Here is a 17,911-nt window from a genome sequence, read left to right as displayed (position 1 = left end):
AAGGATCCCAGATCGCGAAGCAGTACTACAGTACTACAAAAGAGGAAGGACAAGTGTAGTCTAGACAGTCTCTTTAATACATTTGTAGCATCTTCTAAGTGTTCTGCCAGTAAATTGCAAACTTTGTTTCACCTTTCCCAGAATACGTCCAATGAGTTCTTCCCAATTCAAATTGTTCGTAATTGTAATTCCTAGCTATTTACTTGTATTTATGACCTTTAGATTTAACTGATTTATCGTGTAACCGAAGTTTAACGGATTCCTTTTAGCACTCATGTGGATGACCTCACACTTCTCGTTATTTAGGGTCAATTACCAATTTTCGTACCACACAGACGTTTTTCTAAATCATTTTGCAATTTGTTTTGATCTGCTGAAGGCTTTACTAGACGATAAGCGACAGCGTCATAAGCAAAAACAACCTAAGATGGCTGTTCAATTTGTCTCCTAAATCGTTTATGTAAACAAGAAATAGTAGAAGACCTGTAACACTACCTTCGGGAACGACATAAATTACTTTTGTTTTACTCGATGATTTTACGTAGTTTAGTACGAACTGTGACCTCTGTGAAATCGCGAATCCAGTCACATACCTGAGACGATACTCCATAAGCACACAATCTGACTATACGCCGCTTGTGAGGTACAGTTTTAAAACTGTTCTGCAAATCTAGAAACACGAAACCTATTCGAAATCCCCTGTCAATAGCATTCAGCACTTCGTATGAATAAAGAGCTAGTTGTGTTTCACAAGAAGTAACCGTTACCTTCACTGTTTACGATTTTAATACAGATAACCGTTCTCTCATATTACGACACTTAAAGAGAATGATGAGCTTTTTTATGGCTTATATACTGCAGTAATGACTAGCTTTGTCACTTCTTACAAGCTAACCGTATTTCACTCGTTTTATGAAGCTTTATTAGGAGCTAGTGCGGCAAAAGCTTGCACTCCATTGTGGAAGCTAAAGCACATTCCACCGGAGGATTCTCACTTGAGGCACCTGAATTATTTCCACTATGAAGTAGATGCGGAAAGAGACTAATTATAAACCTAATAATGAAAGGTTCATATTGTGATTTGTCGCTGTCTTGTGAAACCCAGTTACAGCCTGAAAGCCACAGATTGAAGAAAACCAGCGAGAAACAGTATTCGTTCATTACATTGGACCGCCAACGTTTCTTAACTAAAGTGCTATCATATAGCGGAGCAAAAAAAAATTCCACTAAGTTGCTTTTTGAAATTTCTGATCACATGGAAAGTATTTTTCAATCTGATTTCAGATCTGATTTTCGTTTTTCTGTACCAGATTTTTATACAAATCACGTCTGAAGTTTTAGCTGAAATCACATCTTTTCCTAGCAGGTAATTTTTAATTGCAATAAAAATAAATTATTTATTATTCAACCCTGGACAAAATCATAACATACATGTTCTCTTCAAATGCTAATAATTATTACAAAAAATGTATATACAACAGTTCAATTTTTCTCAGCTGATTTCACTGCATCAAGTTCTTTCTGGCATTGATCGGAACTTCCTTCCCTTGATTGTCTCCCTTCACTAGTGCCATGCATCTCTCTCTTAACCATAAAACAGATTTAGCTATCGTGTTTGAATTCCAACTTCGCTGGTATCTCTTTTTTCTTCTCCTTGATGTCCTAGTAGAACCGTTCTCCTTCTTCTTCAGTGACATCACAAAGGTTCTCAAGAACAAAATCAACATGTGGATGTAGAAAACAAAGCTTCAGACTCATGGAAAATCCTAATTTCATGAAATTCTGCAACATTGTTTGAACTATGGTTTTATAGTTTGAGTGTTAGTTGACGCACAAGAATTTGGCTACTACATCTCTAAAAGAAACTCAAGTTCGATCTTTCCCACTGGATTCACTGTAAATTCAGATACGCTGTCTTTCATTAAATTTCTGTTCTACTGTCCCACGAAGATCCCTTCTTTAATACTCTCATAAGATACAATTGTAAATTTAGTTACACATCCAGGATGCAATCGCCATCTTTTCAAAGTGCTTTGGTGAACTGTTTCATTAATCCAAATACGATGCGAAGAGCTCATCTTGCTTCGGTGAACAATTGGTTCATTCATTATGTGTCGTGAACCGTGTTGGAGTGTTATCTTTCAGCTCTGTTAGTTATATAGCGAGACTTGTCCTTGGATCGGGGTTCCCGCCCACAAATAAAACATGACATTTCTTGTGTAGCCAGATTGTTGGCCACCTTACGTGGCTACTACTTTCAAAACTCCATTAATGTCCAAGAATGTTTCCATAGCTCACGAATTTAAAAATTGTTTGAGGTTATCATGTGGCTCCTCATGGTGTACTGAATTGGTAACTGGTATAGAGCGAAACAAATTTCCATGATGTAATTGTACATCTTTCAGCTTAGGTTTTGGTGAGTCTATGAACAGCCTCCACTGACTCGAATAAGTGACATTAGAGAAACCTTCAACATCACACACACTCCAAAAATGGTCTTCTTCTTTAAAACATTCTGTTAATGTCATTTCTCTATTCCCGCACCACGAGAATGGCACTCCGGGTAGTACAAGATGTTTTGCTCTCAGTGTTGACCCAAGCAATTCGTCGGTATCATTTGTCAGTGTTAAGTCTAAAGTTAAATTATTTACTTCGATTCGGTTGCAGAATATTCTTCCTGTTAGTAAACATCACCAGCGTCACATTTTCTGACTGCAGATTTTCAAAATTGTTATCTGGAAGTAAAAAGAGGGTTAGTGTCGCTATTCGAACTGGTAGTAATGCCTAAGAAATCTTACGACTATTTACATTCTTCTTACTCTCGGCATTACGAGATTCAACGTTAACTACACTAAAATTAACAGCCATATACGAGGTCTATTCAAAAAATTCCGGAACACCCGTAATTTCATGCCAGCGGTGTGATAGAGCGAAATACGGTTAGCATCCCAGCACACGCCTGTGTTTAATGTGTAACAACCGGAAGTTCTAGTGTTGCATGTCCATTAATTATTGTTCAGTGTTGTATTCAGTAGAGCGCTGTGTCGCAGAGTTTGTGAATTTCGAGACGGTAGAGTTAAAGGAGCAACGCGTCTGCATTAAACTTTGCGTGAAACTCCAGAAAACCTTTACAGAGACACACCAACTGATAAAGGAAGCCTACGGTGATGAGTGCTTAAGCCGTACTCGGCCGACAGTTGAAAAGGGTTGTAATGTGTAATAGGCAGACATTTATCCAGACCATCACACTGGAATTCCAAACTGCATCAGGATCCACTGCAAGTACTGTGACAATTAGGCGGGAGGTGAGAAAACTTGTATTTCATAAGCCACACATCTGGCTGGTAAATGCCAAACGACACCTCGATTGGTGTAAGGAGCGTAAGCGTTAGACGATTGAATAGTGGAAACACGTTGTATGGTGTGACGAAACACGGTACACAATGTGGCGAGCAGATGGTAGGGTGTGGTTATAGCGAGTGCCCAGTGAACGTCATCTGTCAGCGTGCGTAATGACAACAGTAAAATTCGGAGTCGGTGGTGTTATGGTGTGGTAGCATTTTTCATGGAGGCGGCTTGAACCCCTTGTTGTTTTTCGTGGCGATATCACAGCACAGGCCTAAATCTCTGTTTTAAGCACCTTCTTGCTTCCCACTGCTCAATTACAAATTCGGATATGGCGATTGCATCTTTCAACACGATCGAGCACCTGTTCATAATGCACGCCCTGTGGCGGATTGGTTACGCGATAACAGCATCCCTGTAATTGACTGGCCTGCATAGAATCTGACCTGAATCCTGTAGAATACCTTTGGGATGTTTTGGAACGCCGACTTCGTGCCGGGCCTCACCAACCGACATTGATATCTCTCCTCAGCGCAGCACTCCGTGAAGAATGGGCTGCCATTTCCAAAGAAACCTTCCACCACCTAACTGAACGTGTGCCTGCGAGAGTGGAAGCTGTCATCATGGCTAAGAGTGGGCCAACGCAATACTGAATTCCAGCATTACCGATGGAGGGTAACACGAACTTGTGAGTCATTTTCAGCCAGGTGTCCGGATACTTTTGAGCACATCGTGTATCTTTGCTTATCAATTACATAGCGACGAAAAACATACATCACGTTTCTATTCTTCAAACATCTGTGGGAACTCATTGCTAGGAAACTGGAAAAGTGCATTTAACCACACAAATATAGCCTCACATCATAATAGCATGCCAACTATAAACTAACATTTCCCTCCTAATAGTCAACTTGTCCATTTCACAAAAATATCCCTGACGTGGAATAAAATATCTCCCTATGTACTTGGGTTTACAGGAAAAATAAGTTTACCTGATTCGTGAAAAAAGTTGCGTGATAGAAAAAAAGTAACAGCTGTATCAGTGCAACAATGTACTTCAGTGATAGCGAAAATTACGCAGACATCAAAAATCATATTGCATGTTGTTGAATTGTTTGAACAATTATTGATATAGAGTACATAGCTTTTTTTATGGACAATCATCGACTAAATAGGCACCAGGGAAATGTGTTGGGACTGTTAATGTTCAAGACCTACCAGAGAGTACAAATAGTAATCTCCAACATATTACAAATGATGCAGGTATGTGTAATTATATACAATCTGAAAAAAAGCTTCTAGATGCCAGATATCTAATCAGATATTGACAGGATTCAAAGTGGTGCCAAGATTCACTTCATTTTAAGTGTTCAGCACTGTCAAGCTGTGCCCTTCACAAATCGTGTAAAAGTGTTATCCTGTAACTACAATATCAATACATCTGAACTGAAATCAGTCAACTAATGCAAATGCATGGGGGTAAGATTCTGTGAAGATATAAAATAGAATATTCATAGATACTCAGTAATATGTACAAGATGCCACAGACTTCGATTAATTTGTAAGGATACTGCAGTAATGCAGTAACTCTACAAAGGAAATTACTTACAAAACAGATGTGCGTCCCATTTTACACTATTGCTCAAGAATGTGGAGATCATTTCGTGTAGGATATACTGAACGAATTCAGAGAAGTGCAGCAGGTTTGCTTGTACTCACGGGAGAGAGTCACAGAAATGTTGAAAGGCCTGAACTATCAGATGCGAAAAACCACATAACAAAGATCCAAGAACAAGTATTAAGTGCTGAAAATAGGAGTACACCACGCACCTCCCACGGATCGCTATCGTGGGAATCGCAAAGACGAGGTTAGATCAATCGTAAAGCTTGCAGAAGATTTTAAACAGTCACTACTCCCGCGCTGCATTCAATAATGTAATAGGATGAAACCCCAAACGTGGTACAATGGAAAACACATTTTGTTGTTCAGTTCATAGTGGTCCGAAACGTGTGGATACCGATGTAGATGCACATGTCTTTAAAACTGCAATAAAATATCGTATATAACCTTAGTAAATATATTTTACTGTCTATATGAGAAGTCTCGCTCTTTAGAATTGTTTTGAACTCTAGGATATAACATTACGGTTCAATACTCAATGATAGTGTGCAACATTCCCCTGGCAGATGTACCACTCTGAAGCACCCCCTCTGTGAAATGACAAACCCTAGCGTATAACGTAATGGACCCCTTGGACTGTCTGGTACGGTAAGCGGTAGATTTACAGCGGTGCGTGGCAGGTCCTATTTGTGACTTAACCTGCGCGGTGGCAGCGTAGCCAGCCACCAAACTTTCTCGACCTGTAATCTTACCTGCCCTTGCCTGCAATTCAGCCGTTAGTGCGTTATTCGGCACCCTATGGATTCTGGACTTAGAAAATACGTGGAACTAATGTTTTGGAAAGGAATTCTGGTGCTACTAAGCAATGCAACGCAGCTCTGATAAAAGAAGTTACATTCTAGAGACACGTTGGCCTCAAAAGCCTTTGATACAATTTATAACAAACAAATTGTAAATTCCTAATTGGCCCGCCAGAATCCAGCCCAATAGTGGTCAGACGGATATTCCCCTCTAAGTGGGTTTAAGACTGCTATCGGATATCGATTCGATTAGGTTGTTGTCTCAATCATGCTAGTCCCGGTGGTGATTGTATTGATATAATTCACCCAGCTGCCACATGTGTCGTTTAATGCACAACGCCAGGATGTTGTATTACCGGATTCCTCGGAACTCAGTGTTTACTTACACTTGATATCCCACACAAAAATAAGCATGATCATAACCAATTGATCCTAATGCCCATTGGCAGAAAACAAAAACAGATTTGTAACAGCAGGAGCACCCACAGCAGATGACTTACCGTGTTCAATGCCTGTCGTATTGGTGAACGCTTTAAACTTTGCTCAATTAACTAGTTGCATCTGTTGTAACGCTACCGCCCTTCTCGGACGTACGTTAGCTCTATAAAGCCTGTACTGTAATAAGTTCACGGGCTTCACCTTATAAACAAGGATTTTAGTACAAAAGTTGACCGCGCGTACCTAATAGAAGCAAGATCGGACTTATATTCAGTCAAGAACTACAGTGATGCATCAAGCAAATGTAAAGTATAATTACTCTTTCGCATGGACAAGAAGTACACACAGTAGATGCTACCTATGATTAACAATTCGGTCGCCAGCCTACTTAGGCAATGAGTGAGTTTTTCCTTGTACAAGTGGGTGCATGTACAAGCGTAGTAACACGTAGTAATGATGCGTTATATGGCAAAGTTTGGAACCGGAAAAATCCACTGAACTAAAGTTTTCTCTTTTTGTACTCATTTGGACGAGCTAAATTTACACAACACCCCACAGTAATGATTACTACGAACTGCATTTTGTATATTGATCAGACCGAAATCGGGCATAGATTGCCCTAGCATCGACAATCTTGAAAGTACACACACAATATCACTATTAATGATGGAAAAACACTAATACACTTAGGTTTAATATAGAACTTAGCTTTACAGGTCAAATCTGGTCAGTACACATCAAGGTTTGAACGAATGGACAAGAGAAAAGGGGGGGCCATGAAACTGTTATGGTCGTTAAACTGAAACTATTAAGTACTGAAGGCAAATTAACACTCAAAATTATCAATTTATGGATAACTACTCTTTTGTCTTACTTCTGAATGATTTAACTGTCATTATTTCTGTCTCAAATTAATGAAATAACATCGCTAACTCAATTAAAAAAAACTCTCTTCCAGTTTAGTCATGCTTTTGTTCTTTACCAACATTTGCAACAATACACAGAACTATAGATTCCTTTATGGCATAGATTAATCTGCTGATAATTTTCATTAACACTAACATTAAACTTTCAGTTTAGGATACTCGGATTGCACAATACGAGGTAAGGATCCTGTCTAGGTCAGTGATCAGGATAAGTCATGGCTGAAGCAATTCTGGTAAAAGTCACGTTATTATTGAACAGTTAGAAACAGTTTCGACACTGGTCCACACAGATACACTTCTAAAGATGAAATAAATGTTTGACCTGCGCAAGTCGGTGCGGCGGATGGCGGGCAGCGAGATAGCGGGCAGCACGGCACACATACAAGCACGGCTAAGGCTCACACAACATCGGCATTTTCCATCTTCTTAGCGTCGTAATCTTTCCAATTTTGTGCCTCAGAATTTAGCCATGCCAAGTAGTCGTCGGAATCGGTTCATCCGAGGCTCAATGGAATCCACTTTTCCTGGGTAGCCTCCTCGGTACAGTACGTGTACTTCCGACTGTTGCTCGCCTCCGACTGTTTTACTGTGCCCGTTGTGCCGAACCGCGCCAGTGTGCGTTTTCCCGCCTCGCCTTCTAACAGCTTCGTAATTGGTGTGCCATTACAGACAACACCAGGCCTATCTTTAATTTTGCTCTCCAGATCGAAAATTCTGCCTTGAATTTTCATAGTATTTTGTTCACAATTTTGAACACATCCGGATACTTTTTTACTTAAATCCCTTTCTGTGTCTGAAACTACCTTTTTCAATTGCGGTATCCCGTGTTGACATTCGTTTACGATCTCAGTTTTAAGACCGAAAACTTTTTCGTCTACCTTAGTTTCAACCAGAGGTTCTACTTTCTCTTGAATGTTGAGAATTTCAACATCAAATCTACTATTAATGTTACCAATTTTCTCCTGCATAGTATCCATATTTTTGTTAATAACATCAATTTCAAATTTCAGAGTATTTACCACAGAACTTAAATTACCCACTTTTTGTTCTACCTGTTCTATTTGTTTACTAATTTTGATTCCCTGTACTTCGACCTGTGCTTTAATTTGATCCACCTGTGTCTTGAGCTGCTCGTCAACGTGTGTTTTGAGCTGATTAACCTGACTACCGACTTGTTTTTGAAGCTGATCATTCTGTGTTTTGATCTGCTCACTCTGTCCTGAAATTTGTTTGGTTAATTGTTCAAATAAATCGTTAATGCTTAAAATTTTCACACTGTTTTGTTCTACGGAATCGGTGTGTTCCGATCCTACTTCAAAAGTTTCTTTCGGTTCTTTCTTTATCTGTGGAGAATCAAACATGTCAGTGGATTCATTCACATACCCACTATCATCTACAAAGTCACCCTCTGCTTCCTGTTTTGTCCCTTGCTGTGTTCGAGGCGATCTCAACCTTTCAATCTGTTCATTGACGTGTTCGTGGTATTATAAGTACGCCAATTGTCTTCCGCTAACGCCATCTGTTATCTGGCCGCGTAAACTCCGGCTACTGCCAGCCGCATTCTCCATTACACTTGGCGCATCTACCCTGCCTACGTTCCTGTCCATATTGAATGCCAACTATACCACACTATTATACTTGACTCACACTGCAGTTTATTTTGCTGAACTTTATTGCAATTCGTGCCACTGAACATCCACTGTTCAATCTTTACGTTAATTTGTAACTGACAACAACTGGATGTCCTGTCACCGGGAAGCCACTTGTAACGCTACCGCCCTACTCGGACGTACGTTAGCTCTATAAAGCCTGTACTGTAATAAGTTCACGGGCCCGGAGATCATCGCCATCAGTGTCTCGTGAGTGCCGTCGTGTTTCGTGTTTCGTGTTCAGTGTTCCCGTCATACTCCATCGTTCACCTGTGCCATCGCCATCTTCAGTGTTAGTGCGTCGTGACAACAGTTTGTAGTGAATTTTCGTCAAGTGTGAACGGCTCCGTGTTTGTCTTTATGTGTCTACTGTTTTATTACCCACCGTTATGTCACATTTGTGTATTCTTTCTGTTCTATCTTTATCTCCTCTACGGCTGAAGAGCGGCGTACCATGCTGCTGACAGCCTGCCTGTTTGTACAGGTTTGAAAATAACAATAAAGAAAAAAAAAAAAAAAGTTCACGGGCGTCACCTTTTCCCGCTCCCCTACAGGTAGGGTATTCACCAAAGGTTTTCTACTACACATATCCTAATGCATTACCTACGTATGGACCAAGTGTATAAATTACAATTTTCACATCTTACAATAGTTTTAACATTAAATACACTTTCCTTTGATTACCACATTATTTGAAATCTAACATAAATAATAATATTCCTTTCAAAAGTTGCTCACAGTCTCTTTAACATAACGATATGAACCGAAAAAAAGTTCAAAACATTGCTTAAATTAATTTATCTAAATTCATAAAGAAAAAAAATTATTATATGTACAGTTGTCGTTACACTGTGTCTCAGTAATTGTCACATATTAAAATAAACATTCATTCACAGGAAAAATAACTTCACAATCAGCGCAAGCGTTACTTTGTCATGGTCTTATTCAGATTTAACCAAAAGGCAAAGCTTAGTTGCTAATCTTGCGGGAGCGCAACGGCCAGTCATCCGTACAGCTCCCCAATCAAATAGCTAGTCCTCAACAATGGCGTGCTGTGCGGCCTTCTCCACCGCTAAACCGCTTGTGACATCAGCCACCATCTTTTTCCTTAAGACAAACACATTTTACCTTGTACTTTCCCTTTGCTTTCTGTCCATATACACTTTTGATGTACACTCTTGTGCAAATTTTTCTCTGACCCTCTGCTCTAATTTACAGTTTTTTCAAACAAACTGCCTTTTTTACCCTTCAGCAGCCTCTGGTCGGACCAGCCCACCTTCTCCATCACAAAGGGATGTCCATCTGTGGATGTTGCGTCGTATTCCTAAGCTACCCCTGGCTTTTCTGTCCTTTCGTCTTCACGGTTTTGGAATCAGTGTTGCCAACTGTTAATGCGAGCTCCCCACAAGTTCGAAATGCAAAAATCACCAAAAAACCACAAACAAAAATGCCCCTGTCTCATAATCGCAAAAATTAGCACTAATTTTTTAATTATTACGAAAGATAACAATAAGTATATTAGGAAGTAGTTTCCATTGTTATTAAGTAATAAAATATTCACAATCATTAAATGAACGTACAATAAATAAATCAGCAAGTCAAGGTCAGGAACATACAAAAAGTTTAATAACAGTTATTTAAACGAATTCGTCTTCTTCAAATGACCATTTTTGTCTGCATCAACATCGTCGTCGTCTGTTTCAGATTGATACGGTTCTTTGGTACTGATTTGTTTTACAACATCTATTGGAATATCTTATTCGTTGTTGCATTTTCCTTCCAACGTCAAACCACAGCGTATTTTTATTATACCAGTTAAGATATTAGATTTCGTACTGCTAAATACTCTCTCAACATCGGCACTGGAATAAGGCAGTATTAGGACAGTAATCTTAAAATTCGCTAATTCCTCAAATCTGGATACTCATTGAGCATCTCTGAAATGCAAAACTTCATTGCAATTTTTTTTTTTGTGTCTTTGGTCTTGTTCCGGTTCAACAACTGAATTTGTCGCCACTGATCGTCCCCTTTTGCTATGCATTCTACACCTTTTTTTTAACTGAGCCATAATATCAATTAGACTTTCTTTGCAGTTCAAATCGTTCAAATGGCTCTGAGCACTATCGGTCTCAACTTCTGATGTCATCAGTCCCCTAGAACTTAGAACTACTTAAACCTAACTAAACTAAGAACATCACACTCATCTATGCCCGAGGCAGGATTCGAATCTGCGACCGTAACAGTCTCGCGGTTCCAGACTGTAGCTCCTAGAACCGCACAGCCACTCCGGCCAGCTTCTTTGTTGTGATTGAGTGCTTGTTCAGCACTTATTCTGAAAATTCTTTTCATCAACGTCGAATTTTCTGGTAACCTGTTTTCTATTTCTTCTATCAGACTTACTATAAATGCTATGCACCGATTGCGCAACATTTCTTCACATTCGCATGGTAACACTTTTTCTCATTTTAAGCAACTGCCTTTCAAAGAGGAATGCCAGATAACATGTTAGACCAAAGAATTCAGCGATACTTTTTGTAAAAATATTAACTTTATTTGCAGGTAACGTAAATTTGCTGACAAGCATATCTATCAGGTTGATCAACTCACCAAAGATTTTGGGGTAATCTGTATCTTTCGACTGTAACATGTTACTGACTCTGTTTATTACAACTAATACTGAATATAAATGTGAAATATATGCGTAATTAATCTCGTTCGCATACATAGCGTGTAATAACTCATCCATGTGACACCTTTGGCGCACTTAACTTATACACTCCTGGAAATTGAAATAAGAACACCGTGAATTCATTGTCCCATGAAGGGGAAACTTTATTGACACATTCCTGGGGTCAGATACATCACATGATCTCACTGACAGAACCACAGGCACATAGACACAGGCAACAGAGCATGCACAATGTCGGCACTAGTACAGTGTATATCCACCTTTTGCAGCAATGCAGGCTGCTATTCTCCCATGGAGACGATCGTAGAGATGCTGGATGTAGTCCTGTGGAACGGCTTGCCATGCCATTTCCACCTGGCGCCTCAGTTGGACCAGCGTTCGTGCTGGACGGGCAGACCGCGTGAGACGACGCTTCATCCAGTCCCAAACATGCTCAATGGGGGACAGATCCGGAGATCTTGCTGGCCAGGGTAGTTGACTTACACCTTCTAGAGCACGTTGGGTGGCACGGGATACATGCGGACGTGCATTGTCCTGTTGGAACAGCAAGTTCCCTTGCCGGTCTAGTAATGGTAGAACGATGGGTTCGATGACGGTTTGGATGTACTGTGCGCTATTCAGTGTCCCCTCGACGATCAACAGTGGTGTACGGCCAGTGTAGGAGATCGCTCCCCACACCATGATGCCGGGTGTTGGCCCTGTGTGCCTCGGTCATATGCAGTCCTGATTGTGGCGCTCACCTGCACGGCGCCAAACACGCATACGACCATCATTGGCACCAAGGCAGAAGCGACTCTCATCGCTGAAGACGACACGTCTCCATTCGTCCCTCCATTCACGCCTGTCGCGACACCACTGGAGGCGGGCTGCACGATGTTGGGGCGTGAGCGGAAGACGGCCTAACGGTTTGTGGGACCGTAGCCCAGCTTCATGGAGACGGTTGCGAATGGTCCTCGCCGATACCCCAGGAGCAACAGTGTCCCTAATTTGCTGGGAAGTGGCGGTGCGGTCCCCTACGGCACTGCGTAGGATCCTACGGTCTTGGCGTGCATCCGTGCGTCGCTGCGGTCCGGTCCCAGGTCGACGGGCACGTGCACCTTCCGCCGACCACTGGCGACAACATCGATGTACTGTGGAGACCTCACGCCCCACGTGTTGAGCAATTCGGCGGTACGTCCACCCGGCCTCCCGCATGCCCACTATACGCCCTCGCTCAAAGTCCGTCAACTGCACATACGGTTCACGTCCACGCTGTCGCGGCATGCTACCAGTGTTAAAGACTGCGATGGAGCTCCGTATGCCACGGCAAACTGGCTGACACTGACGGCGGCGGTGCACAAATGCTGCGCAGCTAGCGCCATTCGACGGCCAACACCACGGTTCCTGGTGTGTCCGCTGTGCCGCGCGTGTGATCATTGCTTGTACAGCCCTCTCGCGGTGTCCGTAGCAAGTATGGTGGGTCTGACACACCGTTGTCAATGTGTTCTTTTTTCCATTTCCAGGAGTGTAGAAAACTGTGTTTTAAGCTCCGACCATTGCGCGTATGTTCTTGATACTCCGGATTATATTGATAACCACCTTGTACGACACACTTGAACTATTTTTAACAGTTTCTGTCCATCGTTGATGGTTTTATATAGCTCTTTATAAAGAGATTCTCTGAAAAAGGAGCGACTAAACCAATCATTTGTCTCTCTAATTAATAACTCCAAATTTCTCAGCTAAAAATTCTTTTGCAGCAGAGCTGAACAGCCAGTTGCAAGGAATGGCACAAGCAATGTACTAAAATGAGGTGTCGTACCTATTCTTCCAATTTCGTAGATACTCCGTTATTTACTCCAACTATGACAGAGGCAATGGCCATTAAATTTTCAAGTTGCAAATCGAATCGTTGAAGTGTCTTCTTTATAGCAGAGACGATAAATTCAGCATTACACTCTTGAAGTTCAGAAAGGCAAAGGTACGTAGATACCAATTTTTGGTGTAATTTACTGTCATAAACTATAATCTACCCCAAATATTTAAGTACAGCAACATGATTAGATTCATCAACTAATAACGTTTTAGAACGTCAGTGAAATGCGGAGCTAACAAGTTTTTTTTTTTTTATATCTGAGGTGCACTTAGTTCGGTGCAGCTGAACTTTCTTGATACCTTTTTCATGACTGTGACTAATTATCTCTCCGAAGTTGCCGACTACACGTATACTAGTAAGCATGGCTGTGAATAATGCGACTCTTACTTCTTCCTTTTTTCTTTATTCCCAATGGTGTCAGACTTAAAAGCAATTACTTAGTCAAAGAGTGGTCAAAGATGTAAAATCGATCAAAGAGTGACTAATCAAATAAAAAAAGATAGCTTACCTTTTTATTTTGTAGGTGCTTCTTTGACATCCCATGATACTTCAGATCTCCATAATGACTCCTTAAAACTGTACCACAAAATATTCACTTCGCTATCTGAACCGTAGTACTTTCAATGACTTGAAGCCAATCTATGAAATGTGGGTCTTGAAGCCAAGAATTCCGAAACTTTTCCGAACATCGTGGTTTCGGCATACTTATACACGTATGATGTAGTGAAATAATATCATACACTGAGAATCGCAATTTTATAGTGCACACGACGACTTTCTGTGGATCTGACGCTTCGCGTCCTGCGTGAGCCAACAATCGCTGATTGGTTATTCGAAGCGACAACGAAGTAAGTCACCAACCATTGTTTGAAACCGGTTGCTGCACTCCTTGCACCTGTGCAAGCAGCCTTCTGTCGTGAAATGAACTATAACTAGCTGCTACTAAATACTGTTCATTCTACAGGGAACCCCAGCGTGTAGTGTACGGAGTGTGATGGTTCGTTTGATGCCACATTGTAATGCATCAGTGTTGTCTTCACAGTAAGAGTAAGTACTCCTGAAATCAAATAAAGTAGAAATAAAATATTTCGAAACATAAATAGGTTAGCGGTTGAGAGACTGCATTTGCAGTAACTGAAACTGAATTCTACCAAACCACCATAAAATCCACCAGCCACTAGAAGCAATATTTCGCCACTAAAAAGAGGGTAGAAACCACCAGTTTTGGTGGAAAATCCAACAAGTTGGCAACACTACTTGGAAGTCACCGTTCGACTCGGTTCTCGTCGTAACCCCTCGGCACGCTACCTCCGCTCTGGCCGTCCGTCTGTTTGGCATCCCGCTGCATTCTAATCGGCGCTCGCTTAATTAAAAAGGCTATAAATTTAGCTTCGTTGCCTATACAAGAACCGGTTTTATTTCTGAAGCCGCCTTGAGCTCCTGACATTCATCTCCCTGTGGCAAAGATGGGGCAACGTTTCAGTACACCGACTACTATACTCAAGCGAGTAACGGAGGCAAGGACCGAATGACTCCCGAAATAAGGTACCACCTTTACCATGCGCCAACAGCCCCTCAGGAACCTGCAAGAAAGGGATGCTGATTTTTCGTACTTCGTGAATCCGAAATGCTTCCCAGTGCCCTTGCGTCTCTCACGAATCTCCGGCGATCTGGTCGCCAAATGAACTCAGGTAAGACCAAGTGGCAGAAAAAGAGGATGATGAGTCAAAATCATCAGTTGACACCTGCCCACTACAACGGTGTGCTAGCGTTGACACCTGAATTTCGTCTCTAAAAGAATGCTGAGCTTCAGAAACAACCTCGAAAGATTTATCCATTTTAAGCACCTCCCAGAATCAGGATCGGATGTGGCCCAAGCGTTTGCTATGACCTACTTGGTGGAGCCAGTGCGCACAATCACACCGCATATGCTTGGTTGTGCATGTTACGTAACTGTCTGGCACATGAAATTGTACTTGCGTCCGAAATTCTGCAAGCTGTCTGCCCAGTTTGCATAAGACAGCCCGTGTTGTTTATGCCACAGATAAAACAAGAGATTACAGAAAGATACAGCACTAGGGTCCAAGAGCAATTGCCATTTCTGCACCACATATTATAGAAGAAAAGAGCAACACAGCATCACATATCGCTTCCTAACAGGTACGCTGTAAGCTAAACGATACAGTTCATAACGATGAAAGCAGACTTGCCTATTGAGCGGTGATCTGTCAACGACAGCAAACAGCATTTGGGGCGTAGCGATGACACTGTTCTTGCCGATGAGACACGGGCTTCAGCTGAGCCACATGGTGTTCTTGTTCTTGCAGCTGTCACAGGTTCTGGTACTGTTGCTGTCGCAGAGGCACCTGTTGCTGCGAAAGTTCCTGAAACTGTGGATCCGTGACACTGCCACTGGGTCAGAACGTGTCGTCTAAAACACAACAGAGTGAGACTTCATCGGCATTTGTTCAAAAATGTTCAAATGTGTGTGAAATCTTATGGGACTTAACTTCTAAGGTCATCAATCCCTAAGCTTACACACTAATTAACCTAAATTATCCTAAGGACGAACACACACACACCCATGCCCGAGGGAGGACTCGAACTTCCGCCGGGACCAGACGTACAGTCCATGACGGCAGCGCCCAAGGCCGCTCGGCTAATCCCACGCGGCTCGGCAATTGTCGCTGCACGCGAACGAACGTGTAATCTGCAAACAAAACGAACTTCGTTTAGAGCAGAACACTGAATGAATGACAAATACAGAACAAGAAAGTCCAGGAACAATGTAATTGCGAAATCTAATAAGTAGAAAGGCATGATTGATAGCATCTCATGCTACGAACTGTAGTAGATTGAATCACGGCTGTTAGCTTCACCCCATCGATACGAGCTGCTCTTCCCCCGTGGCATGCCATCAAACACAAGTTGCAGCGTCTCAGAGCCACAGTCGATACCTGAGCGACACGAATTTCTAAATTTCAAGTCCAAGAAATCGTTCGCACAGGAGATTCGTACAAAGATATGGCTATTTGACAATCGGAGAGCCTACGGTAAGGTTGACATAGTAAGAAGCATTCCTGAAAGCAAGTAAATCACAAAGAGTACGGTATTTGCCGCCATACCTAGCTTCCATTGATCGTGAATTTCTCTCCCAGCACGAAGTCCAAAGTGCATGGAAAGAAGCGCAGCTGGCTCCCTTATGTAAGAAGGATAAAATAATGGACGCCCAAAATAACAGACGAATAAGCCAGACGCCGGTTTGTTGCAAAATCCTTGAACATATTCTCAGTTCAAATATAATCAACTTTCTTGAAGAAACTTATATTTACGAATCAGCATGGTTTTAGAAAGCATCGCTCCTGCTAAACTCAGCTTGCCCTTTTCTCACACGGTATACTGAGAACCATGGATGAAGAGCAACAGGTAGATTCCATATTTCTTGATTTCCGGAAAGCATTTGACACGGTGCCCCATTGCAGGCTGTTAATTAAGGTACGAGCATATGGAATAAGTTCAGAGATATGTGAGTGGCTCGAAGACCTCTTAAATAATAGAACGCAGTATGATATCGTCGCCGCGCGGGATTAGCCGAACGGTCTAAGGCGCTGCAGTCATGGACTGTGCGGCTGGTCCCGGCGGAGGTTCGAGTCCTCCCTCGGGCATGGGTGTGTGTGTTTGTCCTTAGGTTAATTTAGGTTAAGTATTGTGTAAGCTTAGGGACTGATGACCTTACCAGTTAAGTCCCATAAGATTTCACACGCATTTTTATGATTTCCTCGACGGCGAGTGTACATCAGAGACAAAGGTTTCGTCAGGAGTGCCCCAGGGAAGTGTGATAGGACTGCTGCTATTCTCAATACATACATAAATGATTTGGCGAACAGGGTGGGCAGAAGTCGCCACTTGTTTGCTGATGATGCCGTGGTGTATGGTAAGATTCCGAAGTTGAGTGACTGTAGGAAGACACAAGACAACTTAGACAAAATTGCCAGTAGCAGTGATGAATGGAAGGCAGCCCCAAATTTGGAAAAGTGTAAGTTATTGCTGATGGGTATGAAGATAAACCTGTAATTTTCGTATACCGTATAACCTGTATCCTGCTTCTCACAGTCAAGTCGTTTAAATATCTGGGCCTAACGTTGCAAAGCGATAGGAGGTGGAACGAGCATGTAGAACTGTTGTTGGGAAGGCGAAAGGCCGTCTTCGGATTACTAGGAAAGAGTGGTTCACCTGTGAAGGAGACAGCATATAGGACGCTTGTGCTACCTGTTCTTTAGTACGGCTCGAGTGTCTGGGGTCCTTACCAGGTCGGATAGAAGGAAGACAACGAAGAATTTCAGAGGCGGGGTCCTAGATTTGTTTCCGGTTGTTCGAACAACACGTAGGTGTTACAGAGATGCTTCGGGAACAGACATGGGAATCCCTGCAGGGAAAGCGACATACTTTTCTAGAAACACAGTTGAGAAAATATAGAAAATCGGCATTTCAGGCTCACCGCCCAACGATTCTACTGCCACCAGCACACACTGCGTGTAAGAACCGCCAAGATAAGATGCGGTAAATTAGGGCTCATGCGGTGGCCTAT

The sequence above is a fragment of the Schistocerca americana genome, chromosome 3 (assembly GCF_021461395.2).
Source record: "Schistocerca americana isolate TAMUIC-IGC-003095 chromosome 3, iqSchAmer2.1, whole genome shotgun sequence".
NCBI lineage: Eukaryota > Metazoa > Arthropoda > Insecta > Orthoptera > Acrididae > Schistocerca > Schistocerca americana.
Note: the sequence above shows the minus strand (reverse complement) of the source record.